The sequence below is a fragment of the Chiloscyllium plagiosum genome, unplaced genomic scaffold (genome assembly GCF_037043375.1).
Source record: "Chiloscyllium plagiosum isolate Xiang-an unplaced genomic scaffold, Cpla_swu_hap1 HiC_scaffold_35, whole genome shotgun sequence".
In the NCBI taxonomy this organism is placed as follows: Eukaryota; Metazoa; Chordata; class Chondrichthyes; order Orectolobiformes; family Hemiscylliidae; genus Chiloscyllium; species Chiloscyllium plagiosum.
In genome coordinates this window covers 53,538,911-53,555,139 of record NW_028270173.1, presented here as the reverse complement: position 1 = coordinate 53,555,139, position 16,229 = coordinate 53,538,911, and the positions used below count along the sequence as shown (strand labels likewise).

Genomic DNA, 16,229 nt, shown 5'->3' with positions numbered 1-16,229 from the left:
AAGGCAGACAGTTTATGGAGGGAACTGAAAGAACTTTGGATGCTGTAAATCATAAACAAAACACCAATTGCTGGTTTCATCCCACCATCAGACTGACCATGGACTACTCCTTAGTAGCTGTCTCATTCTTCGACACATGCCTCTCCATCAAGGATGTGGGCCTCAGTATTCCACTCTCCCCAAACCCACAGATAATCTCGTAATGCTACAATTCTCCAGCTTCCACCCACAACATATTAAAACAGCCATCCCCGATGGACAAGCCCTACACATTCTCAGGATCTGTTCAGATGAGGAGGAACATGACAGACACCTGAAGGTGCTCAAGGATGTTCGTAAAAGAACAGGGTTCGATGATCAACTCATCGACTGCCAGTCTCCGATGTGCCACAGCGAGTACCCGTAATGACCTCCTCAGGAGACAGATACGAGCTGCAACCAACAGTATCCTTTGTTGTTCAGTACTTCCTGGGAGCTGAAAAATGATACCGTGTTCTTCACAGCTTGCAACACGTTGTCGATGAGGATGAGCATCTCGCCAAGATCTTCCCTATGCCTCCAGTTCTCACCTTTAAACAACCACCAGATCTTAAACACACTGCCCAGCCTTCAGGACAACATTGACCACAACACTGTACACCCCTATCATGGGAACCCTGCAGGACATGTCAGAGTGTGGACACGGATACCACCATTACACGTGGGGACACCACCACCGTGTACTGGCTGTATCCCAATCTTTGTCTCGGCCAGCGCTGTCGACCTCATACGCTGCAGGCAAGGATGCCCCGAGGTATGGTTCATTGGTGAGACCAAGCAGACGCTACAACAACAGATGACACCACACAGAAATCACCAGGCAGGGTGTTCCCTCCCAGTTGGGGAACACTTCAGCAGTCAGGGAAATTTGGCTTCAGATCATTGGGTGACCATCCTCCAATGGGACTTTGGGATATACAACAACTCAGAATGGCCGAGCAGAGGCTGATAACCAAGTTCGGTATCCATGGGGATGGCCTCAAGTGGGACCTTGGGTTCATGTCACACTACAGGTGACCCCACTACACTACACACTGTCCCTCACACACAAGCACACATACATCACACTCTTACATACTCACACAGTCATGCAGACACTCTCTCATACACACTCTCTCTCTCATACACACGAACATACACCTCCCACACTCACACACATTTTCACCAAGCTTTCACAAATGCAAACACACTCTCTCACTTTCACTAACACTCACCTACTCACATGCACATACCAACTCTCTCTCTCGCTCTCAAATACATGCACACACGTATGAGTCGATGGGGTGAAGTTATATCGGTAGTATTATATTTGCAGATACATTCTATTTTGCTCAATGCACAATCTGCAGGCAGTCAATACATGTATGTTTTGTAAATTCCATGTTGGAAATAGAATCAAAGCCCTTCTTCAGGAAAGGTTGGGACACAGACAGACTCTAACCTCACACCTTTAATGCATTGTCTGAGCTGAATTATCACCATTTGTTATGAAACCTTAAGTTATCTTGAAAAGGTGACTTGAAAGATATTCTGCGATTTACATATTAATGAATTGAAATATTCTAATGATGAAAGACTTAACAACAATCTAGGTTTGTTCAGTATATTATTTTAGTTGCATGACACTGTATGCCCTCTCTCTCTCCTGCCTTGTTTGTACGCAAACACTAAGTGTCACTACGTACTGAGGTTCTACCTGTCCCCGGTGTTGCGAAGGATGGGCCTGGCCTCGCTGCCGCGGAACGCTCCGAGTAGTTGGACCGTTCCGTATCACCTGTCCTTCGTGGAGAAGTTTATGAAGAAAAACACCTTTGACCACAAGTCCATCAGGAAGTGGTCAGCACGTAGTGTCCTTGAGACCCTTCGGGAAAAGGAGAGGGCGGATCCTATCGAGCAGTTCCCTGAGCAGACTATCGAAGCCATTTGGCAGAATGCCTCATCGCCAGAACTTTCCAACAAGCACCAAGACATGGCTTGGCTGGTGGTGAGAAGGGCTCTGCCTGTGAGATCCTTTATGCACGCCCGGACTCTCAGCTGCACCGCACGCTGCCCTCGAAGCGGCTGCGGGGGGGACGAGACTGTCACACACCTCCTTCTGGAATGTGCCTACGCAGAGGAAGTCTGGAGAGGAATGCAGTGGTGTTTGTCGAGGTTCGTCCAAAGCAGCGCCGTGACGCGGGACTCCGTGCTCTACGGTCTGTTCCCCGGGACGCACACCGAGACGAACATCAACTGTGCCTGGAGGATCATCAACTCGGTGAAGGACGCTTTCTGGGTGGTCCGAAACCTGTTGATCTTTCAGCTGAAGGAGTTGACCCCGACTGAGTGTTGCAGACTGGCACATTCCAAGGTCCAGGACTACGTGTCGAGGGACGCGCTGAAGCTTGGGGCAGCTGCCGCCAAGGCGCGGTGGGGAAAGACCACCATGTAACATCTGCCTGCCTAACGAAGAACAGGGGGCCCATGCAGTCATTTGGGCTCTGTTGGCGCCTCAGCACAACAGTAATCGCATGAACCTGAAAATAAGAATGATTACACTGTCTCGATACGCAAAGAAATGGAATGTGTACATGTGTATGACATGTCCAGTTGTATAGATCAAACTATTTATGAATAAAGTTTATTTTTGAAATAAAAAAAAGGGTGGCGTTCCCAGGACGAGGCTGTCCCATTGCACTTCGGGTGTGCTGACGCCTGCGATGTCCCCAAATGCGGGATACTCGACTGCAAAATTTGTGGTAGTGGGGGACTGCGTTCGCGCTCTCCCCTGATTTACAAACCAATGGCAGAATCTGAATTGCGGTTTTTCTGGAGGCAGTGCTGTTATGCTGCGACTTGTCTTGTCACTGCTACGTTAACACCCAAGTTTGCTCGGGCAGTCTTTGGTATACCTTTCTTCCCTCTCCAAGCAAGAGCCGTCCTAACTTTAAAACCGTTAAGCCCACCAAACCTCTGCTGCATATGCGACCATTTCCCTCTATTTACTCACTATATCTCTCAACATGCTGCTTAACCACCTTCCCTCTTAACTGCTCTCTGTCACCATCTGCTCCATGTCTTACCACCGTTTGCTTCTTCGCCAACCTATCAAGCAAGGGCACCAACACCCTGAGCTACAAAGTGCAAAATCCAGCCCACCTCAAGCCTGGGGGGAGCAATGCCTCATCTTCCGCCTTCGGACCCTCCAACCACACAGCATCAATGTTGACTTCACCCGTTTCCTCATCTTCCAACCCCCACCTCATCTCAGACCCGACCCTCCACTTGACTTGTCCCACCTGTTCATTTCCTTCCCACCTATCCAGTCCACACTGACCTATCCCTATCAATGCTCCCCAACCCCCACCCACTTGCATGTACCTATCACCTTCACAGCAAGCTTCCCCCAGCTCCACAACCACCTCCAGTCAAATTACCGCTTTCACTCCGCTCCAAGTCTCCAGTCTGCTCCAATTCAGCTCTCAGTCTTTCTGTACTGATCCAGGCCTCAGCCGTCCTGTACTGATCCAGGCCTCGAATCCTGCCCCATCCAGCTCTCAGCCATTCTGTACTGATACAGGCCTCTAATCCACTCCAATCCAACTCTCAGCCATTCTGTACTGATCCAGGCCTTAATCCACCTCCATCCAGCTCTCAGCCATTCTGAACTGATACAGGCCTCTAATCCGCCGCCCCCCCATTCAGCTCTCAGCCATTCTGAACTGATACAGGCCTCTAATCCCCCTCCCCCGCCCCCCATCCAGCTCTCAGCTACTCTGTAGTGATCCAGGCCTCGAATCTGCACCAATCCAGCTCTCAACCATTCTGTCCTGATACAGCCTCTAATCCACTTCAATCCAGCTCTCAGTCATCCTGTACTAATTCAGGCCTCGAATCCGCTCCAATCCAGCTCTCAGCCATTCGAGACTGTTGCAGCTCTCCATCGGCTCCTCTTCAGCTCTCAGCTGCTCCGCACTGATCCAAGCCTCTGGCTCACTCTGTTCTGCCTCACATCTGCTCCACACTGATCCAGGCCTCCAGCCCACCCTGTTGTGCCTCTCAGACTCTCCACACCACACTAGGCCTCCAGCCCACCCTGTTGTGCCTCTCAGCCTCTCCACACCACACTAGGCCTCCAGCCCACTCTGATCTGCCTCTCAGCCTCACCACACCACACTAGGCCTCCAGTCCACTGTGTGCTGGGTCACAGCAGCCCCGCACTGATCCAGGTCTCCAGCCCACTTTGTTCTGCCGCACAGCTGCTCCGCACTAATCCAGATATCCTAATTTAATCTTGTCCCATTTGCCAGCACTTGGCCCTTATCCCTCTGAACCCTTCCTATTCAGATGCCTTTCGCATGTTGTGCTTGTACCAACCTCCATCACTTCCTCTGGCAGCTCATTGCGTCCACGCAGCACCCTCTGTGTGAAATAGTTGCCCCCTAGATCCCTTTGAAATCTTTCTCTTCTCACCCTAACTATGCCCTCTAAATTTGGAATCCAGGGAAAGCAGCAGGTAAATCAGACACGGAAGAAAAGGACGATTACATTTTAATCACAGGCCAGTTTATTTTACACAGAGGGTGGTGAGTGCTCGGAATGTGCAGCCAGACGAGGTGGTGGTGGTCTCAGTTTCGTGTCTCATCCAACATCATGTTGAGAAATATGTTTCCCTGGCACCCTTAATCTTGTATGTGATTTCAACCTGAAGTCACTAACCTGATTGAAGAGAGATTTGCAAAGCTGCAGCTAAACATTGTAGAAAGTCGAGGTAAATTGGTTTTAAAAAATGCTTCTAGTTTCACAATCAAAGATTGTAAGTTGCTTTTATTCGCGTTGACATCAAATTCGGACGAGTGTTTGAAAACAAAGTTGGAACTTTCCCTCCTGTTTTTCCGCGAATCAGGAGGCAGCCTGAAGGAAACAGGGGCGGGGCGCGTCCTTTTAAGGGATAGATGCAGATAAGCAGCGCAGGCGCAGCCGTGGGTGGTATTTGAGTAAAACGGGAGTCCTGGAGACATTCGGTGATCCATTTGAAGAATGAAGCTGATCGACTGGCAGGGCAGGTTGAGGAAGTGAATGTTCGATGTTGCAAAAGTGAGTGAGTGTGAGAGTGAGAGGGAGCGGCTGTTGTGGGGTGTGAGCGAGTGTGAGTGCTGAGCATACTTACCTGGCAGGGGAGATGACATGATCATTGCGGTGGCGCTCCCAGGACCAGGCTATCCCATTGCACTTCGGGTGTGCTGACGCCTGCGATGTCCCCAAATGCGGGATACTCGACTGCAACATTTGTGGTAGTGGGGGACTGCGTTCGCGCTCTCCCCTGATTTACAAACCAATGACAGAATCTGATTTGCGGTTTTTCTGGAGGCAGTGCTGTTATGCTGCAACTTGTCTTGTCACTGCTACGTTAACACCCAAGTTTGCTCGGGCAGTCTTTGGTATACCTTTCTTCCCTCTCCAAGCAAGAGCCGTCCTAACTTTAAAACCGTTAAGCCCACCAAACCTCTGCTGCATATGTGACCATTTCCCTCTATTTCCTCACTATATCTCTCAACATGCTGCTTAACCACCTTCCCTCTTAACTGCTCTCAGTCACCATCTGCTCCATGTCTTACCACCGTTTGCTTCTTCACCAACCGATCAAGCAAGGGCATCAACACCCTGAGCTACAAAGTGCAAAATCCAGCCCACCTCACGCCTGGGGGAGCAATGCCTCATCTTCCGCCTTCGGACCCTCCAACCACACAGCATCAATGTTGACTTCACCCGTTTCCTCATCTTCCAACCCCCACCTCATCTCAGACCTGACCCTCCACTTGACTTGTCCCACCTGTCCCACAACAGCTGTTATTTTATCTCAAAGATTTCGTACAAGGTTCCAGAAACTTCCTCACCTGCCTCCTTTAGCGTTCTGGGATATTTCCCCATCAGATCCGGGGGACCTGTCCACCTTAATGCTTTTTAAAGGCCCCCAACCCCACCTGTTGTTTAATGTTGTGATGCCCGGAGTACCAACATACCTGTCCCTAAACTCCCCATCCACCATGCCCTTCTGCTTTGTGAATACTGGTGCAAAGTATTCGCCACCAACATCACCCACTTCCACCAACCCCACACATAGATTTAGGTTCTGTTGTGTCACGTGTACTCAAGTACAGGAGTACGGTGGAAAGTATATAATGTCGCCACACACGGGGTCACCTTCCAAATAAACTTTAGTACTAACTATTAAAAGTTTAAACGAAAAACACCACCCAACACCAGGTTATAGTCCAACAGGGTTTATTTGGAAATACAAGCTTTCGGAGCACTGCTTCTTCAGGTGGTTGTAGAGATACAAGACACAGAACTTGTACCAAATACACCGGCGTCTCCAAATCATCACCGAACACAGTTCGTGGCTGGGGATCAGCCCTTGATCGCGGATTGAGGGTCAGCCCTTGATCGCGGATTGAGGATCAGCCCTTGATCGCGGATTGAGGGTCAGCCCTTGATCGCGGATTGAGGATCAGCCCTTGATCGCGGATTGAGGATCAGCCCTTGATCGCGGATTGAGGATCAGCCCTTGATCGCGGATTGAGGATCAGCCCTTGATCGCGGATTGAGGGTCAGCCCTTGATCGCGGATTGAGGATCAGCCCTTGATCGCGGATTGAGGGTCAGCCCTTGATCGCGGATTGAGGGTCAGCCCTTGATCGCGGATTGAGGATCAGCCCTTGATCGCGGATTGAGGATCAGTCCTTGATCGCGGATTGAGGATCAGTACTTGATCGCGGATTGAGGATCAGCCCTTGATCGCGGATTGAGGATCAGCCCTTGATCGCGGATTGAGGATCAGCCCTTGATCGCGGATTGAGGATCAGCCCTTGATCGCGGATTGAGGATCAGCCCTTGATCGCGGATTGAGGATCAGTCCTTGATCGCGGATTGAGGATCAGCCCTTGATTGTAGAGTTGAGTCTTTCACACCCAGAGCCAGCTACCAGGCAGGGATCAGCAAACAATCTGGCGCCTTCGGTGACCTGTGGGGAAAGGAAACAAAGTGGTTAAGGTTTCAACTTGCATCTGAACAGCATTAACACGGACGCACTGCTCGAGTAACTAACGTAACTAACTCAGTCAGAACAGAAAAGTGTAGTTCAGTTGGAAACTCCTGACTCGAAACCGGTTACTTTCTGAGCTAACCTTTAAAAAAAAGGGGGAAGTAAGATGGAAGAGAATGGCAGAAGATAGGGTAGAAGTAGCAAGGTAGAGATTGACAGCCGAAAGAGGGAAGGAATGAAGGTAGTCCAAGTGAAGAGAGCGCTTAGCTTGCGTAAAGCCTTTGCTTGATGCAGCCGTCCGAGTGGTTGGTGTCCTCGAAGAGTCCCAGCAGGCAAAGTCTGGCTGGCCCCTTGCAGGACCATGGGGGCCGAGCTCTGGAAGCGCAGGTGGGTCTTGAAGCCCTGGGCGATGTCCCGTAGCGGGCGCTGGAAGGGCAGCTTGCGGCTCAGCAGCTCGGTGGGGTTCTGGTAGCGGCGGATCTCTGGCAGTCCCACGGTCCTTTCCCCTCCCAGTGAACTTCCGCGCCGTCTGCTTCGTCCTCGCCCATCCCCACTCTCTCCCATCCCCATCCTCTCCCCCTCATCCCCATCCACTCTCTTAACCCCCTCCCCCCCCATACTCACTCACTCACTCACTCACTCACTCACTCACTCACTCACTCACTCACTCACTCTCTCACACACACACCCATCTCCCCGCCCCTCCTTTTATACAGTCCTGAGCCACTGGCGGCTGGCGCCCGGCGTTTTCTGATTGGTCCATTAAAGCCTTCGTCTGATTGGTGCATAAAGCACCCTCGCTGATCTCACTGATTGGTTGATATTGCGCTTTGTGATTGGACAGTTTGACAATCCGGGAACAATCACCCCCATATTTGGGAAACACAAAGTTTGAGCTTTAACCTCTGTGTTGCTGGACAGAATTGCATCAGGCTGCCTTATTAGGTTATGATGCTCGTGTTCAGCACAGGGTGCTGTTGTTTTGAGCGCATAACATTTTTTTTCTATTTTGTATGCTTTGTTCACACAAATCTTTGTTACATTCACAGCTGATGGTGCCATTCACATTCATAGAACAGATTCCGTCGTTGATTTCACTGGATTAAATGCCCATCCTCTTGGCTTCAGCTTGGGTCACTCAGCACATCGTCCTGGACCTTGGAATGTGCCAGTCTGCAACACTCAGTCAGGGGCTGGGAGATTTGTCATAACCAAAGCAATCATTTTGTCACATACTAAAAGCCTGGAAACCATTTTGAATCTTATGTTAGTGTCTGTCTGTCATTCGTTCCCTGGCTCAGTGAGGTGGTTGAACTTGCAGCTGCACAAATACCTAACAGTGAAGTCTTTCCCAGCTCTTCCTTTACAAGAACCTCTTGTATAAGACACTTTACAAGACACTTGCTTATCAGCTAATAACCAACACTTTCCAGACACTATGTGACTGAGGCTCGTGACTGGGCAAAGTGCCTGAACTCGCCTTATCCTGCAATTAACAGTTGATGCTGCTAGATTAGCAGAGCGCATGATGTGGAGGAGGAGGTCTTGGGCTGGGATGAACAAAGTTAAAAATCACACAAGCCCAGGTTCTGGTCCAAGAGGTTTATTTGGATCACTAGCTTTCAGAGTGCTGCTCCATCATCAGGTTGCTGTGGAGAATAGGACCAAGACACATAACTTATCAGTGTCATGCAACTGAAATGATATATTGAACAAACCTGGATTGTTGTTAAGTCTTTCATCATTTAGAATATTTTAATTCATTAATACGTAAATCCCAGAACTTCTTTTAAGTCACCTTTTCAAGATAACTTAAGGTTTCATAACAAATGGTGATAATTCAGCTCAGACAATGCATTAAAGGGGTGAGGTTAGAGTCTGTCTGTATCCCAACCTTTCCTGAAGAAGGGCTTATGCCCGAAATGTCGATTCTCCTGCTCCTCGGATGCTGCCTGACTTGCTGTGCTTTTCCAGCACCACACTCTCGACTCTGATCTCCAGCATCTGCGGTTCTCACTTTCTCCCAGATATCCCAATTTTGAGTCAGACTGGTTCTATTTCCAAAGTGGAATTTACAAAATGTTACATATATTGACTGCCTGCAGATTAAGCATTTTGTGAGCAAAATAGAATGTATCTGCAAATATAATTCTGCCAATATAAATTCACCCCATCGACTAATATGTGTGTGCACGTCTTTCAGAGAGAGAGAGAGAGAGAGCGAGGGTATGTGCGTGTGAGTGGGTGAGTGTGAGTGAAAGTGAGAAAGTGTGTGTTTGCATGTGTGAAAGCTTGGTGAAAGTGTGTATGTGGATGTGATGGAGTATAAGCCTGTGAGAGGGTGTGAGTATGGGAGGTGTATGTTTGTGTGTATGAGACAGAGCTTGTGTATAAGAGAGGATCTGCATGACTGTGTGAGTAAGTAAGAGTGTTTGTGTTTATGTGAGAGAGTGTGTATCGTGTAGTGGGGTCACCTGTAGTCCAGGTTGAAGCCATTCCCATGGGTACCGAACTTAGTTATCAGCCTCTGCGAGGCCACTCTGATTTGTTGTAGATCCCAAAGTCCTCCTTGGAGGATCTGAGGCCAAATTTCCCTGACTGCTGAAGTGTTCCCCGACTGGGAGGGAACACCCCTGCCTGGTGATTGTTGTGCGGTGTCATCTGTTGTTGTAGCGTCTGCTTGGTCTCACCAATGAACCATACCTCGGGGCATCCTTGCCTGCAGTGTCTGAGGTAGACAGCGCTGGCCGAGACAAAGATTGTGATACAGCCAGACCTGCTGCGTACACGGTGCGTGGTGTCCCCACGTATAATGGTGGTATCCGTGTCGACACTCTGACATGTGTTGCAGGGTTGCCATGATAGGGCTGTACAGTGTTGTGGTCGATGTTATCCTGCAGGCTGGGCAGTTTGCTGTGAATAATGGTCTGTTTAAGGCTTGGCAGTTGTCTAAAGGTGAAAAGTGGAGGCGTAGGGAAGGTCTTGGCGATAACGTGTTGCAAGCTGTGAAGAACATGGTGTCGTTTTTCACCAGCCTGAAAAAGAAGCCCTTAACTCCACTCGTTATTTCTTGCCCAATAGTCAATTCTGTAGCCAGGTCAAAATGCGCCAATGTGCATTGACGAGAGCATCCTAACCAAACCCACCCCCTACCTACACTATGCACCCTAACCTGCACGTGTTCGGACTGTGGGAGGAAACCCACACAGACACAGGGCGAAGGTGCAAGCTGCACACAGACAGTTGCCGGAGGGTGGAACCGAACCTGGATTCCTGGCGCTGTGAGGCTGCAGTGCTAACTACTGAGTCACTGTACCACCCGGGTTTCCATATCATTGATTCAGGTTAAGGAGCTGCCACAGCCAGGAAATGATGTCAAGCTCGGAGTTTATACTGTGGAGTGTTGGGTTCGGACAACTCCAGAGGAAACCCTGACAATTATTGCTTGGGAAAGAGCATGGAACTTTGGAGGATTTGTTCCCACGTCGTGTTGCAGGTAGGGAATTCCCCACAGAATGGAGCGTTTGCAGCAGTATCCATCCATCCTTCTCACAGAAAGTTTGATGCATTCGTGACGGAAAAGGGAAAAAGAGCGTGGCTTGTTGGGGAGGCGATGGGATATTGGTACTAACCACAGCTCAGGAGATGTTCTGAGGCGCAGGTTCCAATCCCCTTGTGACAGATGCTGGAATTTGAATCCTAAAAATAAATCAGGAATTAGATGTCCTTAAAGGTTAGGTTTTGAAGTATCATTGTTAAAGGGATTATGGTGGTAGTGCGAGTAAATGGGAACTGTTCAATCAGCCATGGCTACATTAAATGGCGGGCTAAATGGTCTGCTGTCCTTGTGTTCCCTGGGGATGAGAGGTGGTAATCACAACAGGAGCAGGTTTGTGAGATGTTCAGATAATAACGTAGGAAAACATGAGGACTACAGATGCTGGAGAGTCAGAGTTGAAGAGTGTGGTGCTGGAAAAGTACAGCCAGTCAGGCAGCATCCGAGGGGCAGGAGAGTGGACGTTTCAGGCATAAGCCCTTCATGAGGAAGGGCTTTTCACTTGTTTTTGTGCTGGAACTTCAACTGGCCGTTATGTGCAGTGCAGGGGCTACTCCAGCAGAGGGAGGCAGTGGTCCATCTGCTGCGGTCTGTGGCGCTGACTGTGACTGGAGCTGACCGTTTTCCAGCATTAAGGAAGATATTCACCCCAGCTGCCTGCACAGTTACAATGGTCCCCTCACAAGGTAGCAACAAGAGTAGACCATTCAGTCTGTAGATGCTGCCCCACCGCTCATTTAGGTCATGGCTTTCATAATTTCTCTCAATGATGTGGATATGAATTTAGTAGATATGGTTAGTAAGTTTGCAGATGATGCCAAAATTGATGGTACAGGGTAACTTTCTCTCCCTCCCTCCCCTGGTTTACAAGATTTAGGCTGACAAGTGACAAGTAACATTCACACCACACAAATGCCAGACTATGACCATCTCCAATGCAAGACAATCTAACCACGCCCCTTCACATTCAATGGTGTTACCCTCACTGAATCCCCCACTATCAACATCCTGGGGGTTACCATTGACCAGACACTCAACTGGACTTACCACATAAACACAGCGGCTACAAGAACAGGTCAGAGGCGAGAAACATCTCTTGAGTCCCCAAAGCCTGTCCACCACCTACAAAGTGCAAGTCAGGAGTGTGATGGAATACTCCCCACTTGCCTGGATGGGTGCAGCTCCAACAACACTCAAGAAGCTTGACACCATCCAGGACAAAGCAGCCTTCGCTTGTTTGGCACCACATCCACAAGCATCCACTCCCTCCACCACCGATGCTCAGTAGCAGTAGTGTGTACTATCTACAAGATAGAACATAGAACATTACAGAACAGTACAGGCCCTTCAGCCCTCAATGTTGCGCCGACCTGTCATACCAATCTGAACCCCATCTAACCTACACTATTCCATGTACGTCCATATGCTTGTCCAATGACAACTTAAATGTACCTAAAGTTGGCACTGCAGAAATTCACCAAAGATTCTCAGACAGCGCCTTGCAATCTAGACTACCTCTATCTAAAAGGACAAGGACAGCAGATACATGGGAACACCACCCCTTGCAAGTTGCCATCCAAGCCACTCACCATCAAGAAGGGATTAGATTAGTTTAGATTCCCTACAGTGTGGAAACAGGCCCGTTGGCCCAACAAGTCCACACCGACCCTGTAACCCAGCCAGACCCATTTCCCTCTGACTAATGCACCTAACACTATGAGCAATTTAGAATGGCCAATTAACCTGACCTGCACATCTTTGGACTGTGGGAGGAAACCGGAGCACCCGGAGGAAATCACGCAGACTCAGGGAGAATGTGCAAACTACACACAGACAGTCGCCCATGGCTGGGATTGCACCTGGGTCCCTGGTGTTGTGATGCAGCAGTGCTAACCACTGAGCCACCATGTTATCCTCATGGGTCTAGGTAGGATGCTGTTCGGAGGGTTGGTGTAGACCTGTTGGGCTGAATGGCCTGTTCCCACACTGTGGAGATATATCGCCGTTCCTTCACTGTCACTGGGTCAAAATCCTGGAATTCCCTCCCCACAGCAGGTGGGCAGCAGTGATTCAAGAAGGCAGCTCACCACCATCTTCAGAAGGGGGCAACTAGGGACGGGCAGTGACTGCTGGGCCCAGACAGTGATGCCCATATCCCATGAGAGAATGAAATAAAATTGAGACCAAGAGGTATCCAATTTAAAAGAGTAATGAGGAGGAAGTGTTGTGAATTGATTAGCCCAGAGGGATGCCAGGAGATTGATTAAAGTTAAGGAGGAGATAGACAGATTTTTAATTAGCAATGAGTTGAAGGGATATGGAGAGTGAGAAGGAAAGTGGGGTTGAAGCTGAAATGAGATTCGCTTTCGTCATATTAAATGGTGGAGCAGGCTCAAGGGGTTCAATTGGTCAGTTCCGCTCCCACCTCTTGAGTTCCAACATTTTTATGTAAGTGAGATGCTTCAGCAATAGCAGTAGAAGGTGACATGGAAGGGAGAGAGAGAGAGAGAGAGAGAGAGTGGGGTGGCACGGTTACTCAGTGGTTAGCACCAATGCCTCACCATGCTAGTGACCCTGGTTCAATCACAGCCTCAGGCAACTGTCTGTGTTGAGTTTGCACATTCTCCCTGTGTCTGCGTGGGTTTCCTCTAAGTGCTCCGGTTTCCTCCCACCATCCAAACATGTGCAGGTTAAGTGGATTGGCCACAGTAACTTGCCCCATAATGTCCTGGGATGTGCAGGTTAGGGTGGAATGGCCCACGTGCAGGCTAGGTGCATTGGCCATGAGGAGGACAGGGAGTGGGTGGGATGCCCTTTGGAAGGTTGGTGTGGATCTGTTGGGCCGAATGGCCTGTTTCCACACTTGTGCGGATTCTATCTCTTCTCTAAATGCACAAAGATTAATCCTGGTCTGCCCCATTCCTGTGGACACTGCAAGTTGCAAGCAGAGATCTGTTTAAACGACAGACCCAGGGATACATTGGTGTTCCAAAAGGCACGATGAATTCTCTATCATGTGACCTCTCAGTGTTGTATACATGAGCCTGTGCAACAGAGAAAAAGTACAAACCTGCCCATCTCCACGCTCTGACTCAGAACAGCAAGCGAGCAGCCACCAGTCCAGGCCCCACACTCTGGGCAGTGACAGGCATTGGGTGATACAGTTGGAACGCATCAACGGAGCCCTTTACAAAGCAGCCTCAGGGATGGGTCTGCAGAACTGTCTGCCCCAGGCTGGGACTAGCCCATATACAAAACAAGTAGTGGCTCTGTTTTGGTGTCCAACAAGAAACTATTTTCCTTTTCAGCTGTGATTCCTCAATTATCACAGAGAGCAAAATGGGCTGTCGCAGATTAACAGTTCACTTCAGTATAGGAGTTGGAGGTCATGCTGTGGTTGTACAGGACCTTGGTTAGGGCCCTTTTGGAATACTGCGTTCAGTTCTGGTCTCCCCGCTGTAGGAAGGATGTTGTGAAACTTGAAAGGGTTCAGAGGGATCTGGGTCAAATGCTGACAAAAGGGAGTTGATTAATTTCGGATATCTGGTCAGCATGGAGGAGTTGGACTGAAGGGTCTGTTTCCATGCTGTACATCTCTGAGACCCGATGACCTCATACTCATTACATCTTGTTCTGAATCACTGGGGTAGCTGGGAGTCAAGGAGTATTCCCCAGTTTCCCCGACTTTCTGATAGAAATCACAGACCAGGTTTCTGCTTTGAACAAGAATCAATGTTTATTCCAAGAAATTAGTCTCTAACTTCAGGTAACCATGACGTGGAGGAGCTGGTGTTGGACTGGGGTGGGCCAAGTTAAAAACCACACAACACTTGGTTATAGTCCAACAGGTGTATTTGGAAACACTAGCTTACTTCCCAATAAGCCTTTTGGACTATAACCTGGTTCCACCGGCATATAATTACTAACTTCTAATCCCCTTCGAAACTCCCCTGTCACACACATACACCCACAGACAAATGAGAGGGTAAAACAGATTATGATCACAGGAAAGACTGGAAAGACAGTTCAATAGTGTTCATTCCCAGATTCTGTTGTCAAAATGATCTCATAGACTCACAGAGTCATAGACATGTCCAGCATGGAAACAGACCCTTCGGTCCAACCCGTCCATGTCGACCAGATATCCCAACCCAATCTGGTCCCACCTTCCAGCACCCGGCCCATATCCCTCCAAATCAATCCTATTCATATACCCATCCAAATGCCTCTTAAATGTTGTAATTGAACCAGCCTCCACCACTTCCTCTGGCAGCTCATTCCATACACATATCACCCTCTGTGTGAAAAAATTGCCCCTTAGGTCTCTTTTATATCTTTCCCCTCTCACCCTAAACCTATGCTTTTTATTTCTGGACTCACCCACCCCAGGGAAAAGACTTTGTCTATTTATCCTATCCATGCCCATCTTGATTTTGTAAACGTCTACAAGGTCACCCTCAGCCTCCAACGCTCCAAGGAAAACAGCCCCAAGCCTGTTCAGCCTCTCCCTACAGCTCAAAACCTCCAAACCTGGCAACATCCTTGTAAATCTTTTCTGAACCCTTTCAAGTTTCACAACATCTTTCCGATACGAAGGAGACCAGAATTGCAAGCGATATTTCAACAGTGGCCGAACCAATGTCCTGTACAGCCGCAACATGACCTCCCAACTCCTGTACTCAATACTCTGACTAATAAAAGAAAACATACCAAACACCTTCTTCACTATCCTATTTACCTGTGACTTCACTTTCAAAGAGCTATGAACCTGCACGCCAAGGTCTCTTTGATCAGCAACCCTCCCTAGGACCTTACCATTAAGTGTATAAGTCTTTCTGCTGGCCAACACATTGCAGTACTCCTTACTCTGAATGCTTGCAGAGGCAGCAGATGGCTGGTACCACATAAAAAATGCCTCTGACTTATCAGTTACAAGCCAAAACTTACAACTATTGATGCAGGAAAGATAAGACCATAAGACATGGAGCAGAAATTAGGCCATTCAGCCCATCGAGTCTGCTCCACCATTCAGTCATATCTGATAAGGTTCTCAATGCCATTCTCCCCATAACCCTTGATCCTCATGATACTCAAACTGCTTTTCATCAGGTGCTTAGACTGCAGTGAACAGAGAGACCACTCCTGAGCTGAGCAAGTACTGTACTCCCCTCTTTCTCTTTGAAATTTTTTCCCAGCTTCAGGCTTTCCAGAGACCTGAGAACCAATCACTCAATTGTTGCCAGGCAGAACAGTCTCTGTGCGGGAGAAGGGAATACAATTTTGCCTACTGACCACTTCCTTACAGAAAACATGTTTGGCTCTAGCGAAAGAGGGCCTACCCACAATGCCACTGGTACCTCAAATTAGCTATACTCAGGAACTAACAGTAAAAGAGCCAATACCTGAGCCATTACTTAATCGGAGGAACATGTTATCTAAACAACCCGCTAATGGGATTCTCGACCTCACAATGGCATTGCACCTCCAGAATCCACAAAGGCTCTCTCTGTCTCCCCAGGAGTCCAGCCGACACAATGCCCCCACAGACTAAATGGCACCAGGGTATTCCATATGGATGACCACTGTCCTATGGAACTATTGTGAACAGGAT

General features: G+C 48.8%; 1 protein-coding gene, 1 non-coding gene and 1 pseudogene across 2 annotated transcripts in view; all 3 read left to right on the top strand.

The window, feature by feature from the left end:
- The window catches only part of LOC148140900 (class I histocompatibility antigen, F10 alpha chain-like), a 413,938-nt gene that overhangs the window by 39,543 nt on the left and 358,166 nt on the right, over positions 1-16,229 (top strand). The gene's annotated exons all lie outside the window — the stretch shown is intronic.
- Positions 2,671-2,809, top strand: LOC148140904 (U1 spliceosomal RNA; annotated as a pseudogene).
- LOC148140903 (U1 spliceosomal RNA) lies at positions 5,181-5,344 on the top strand. The gene has a single exon (XR_015753205.1). It is a non-coding gene; the product is annotated as a U1 spliceosomal RNA (small nuclear RNA).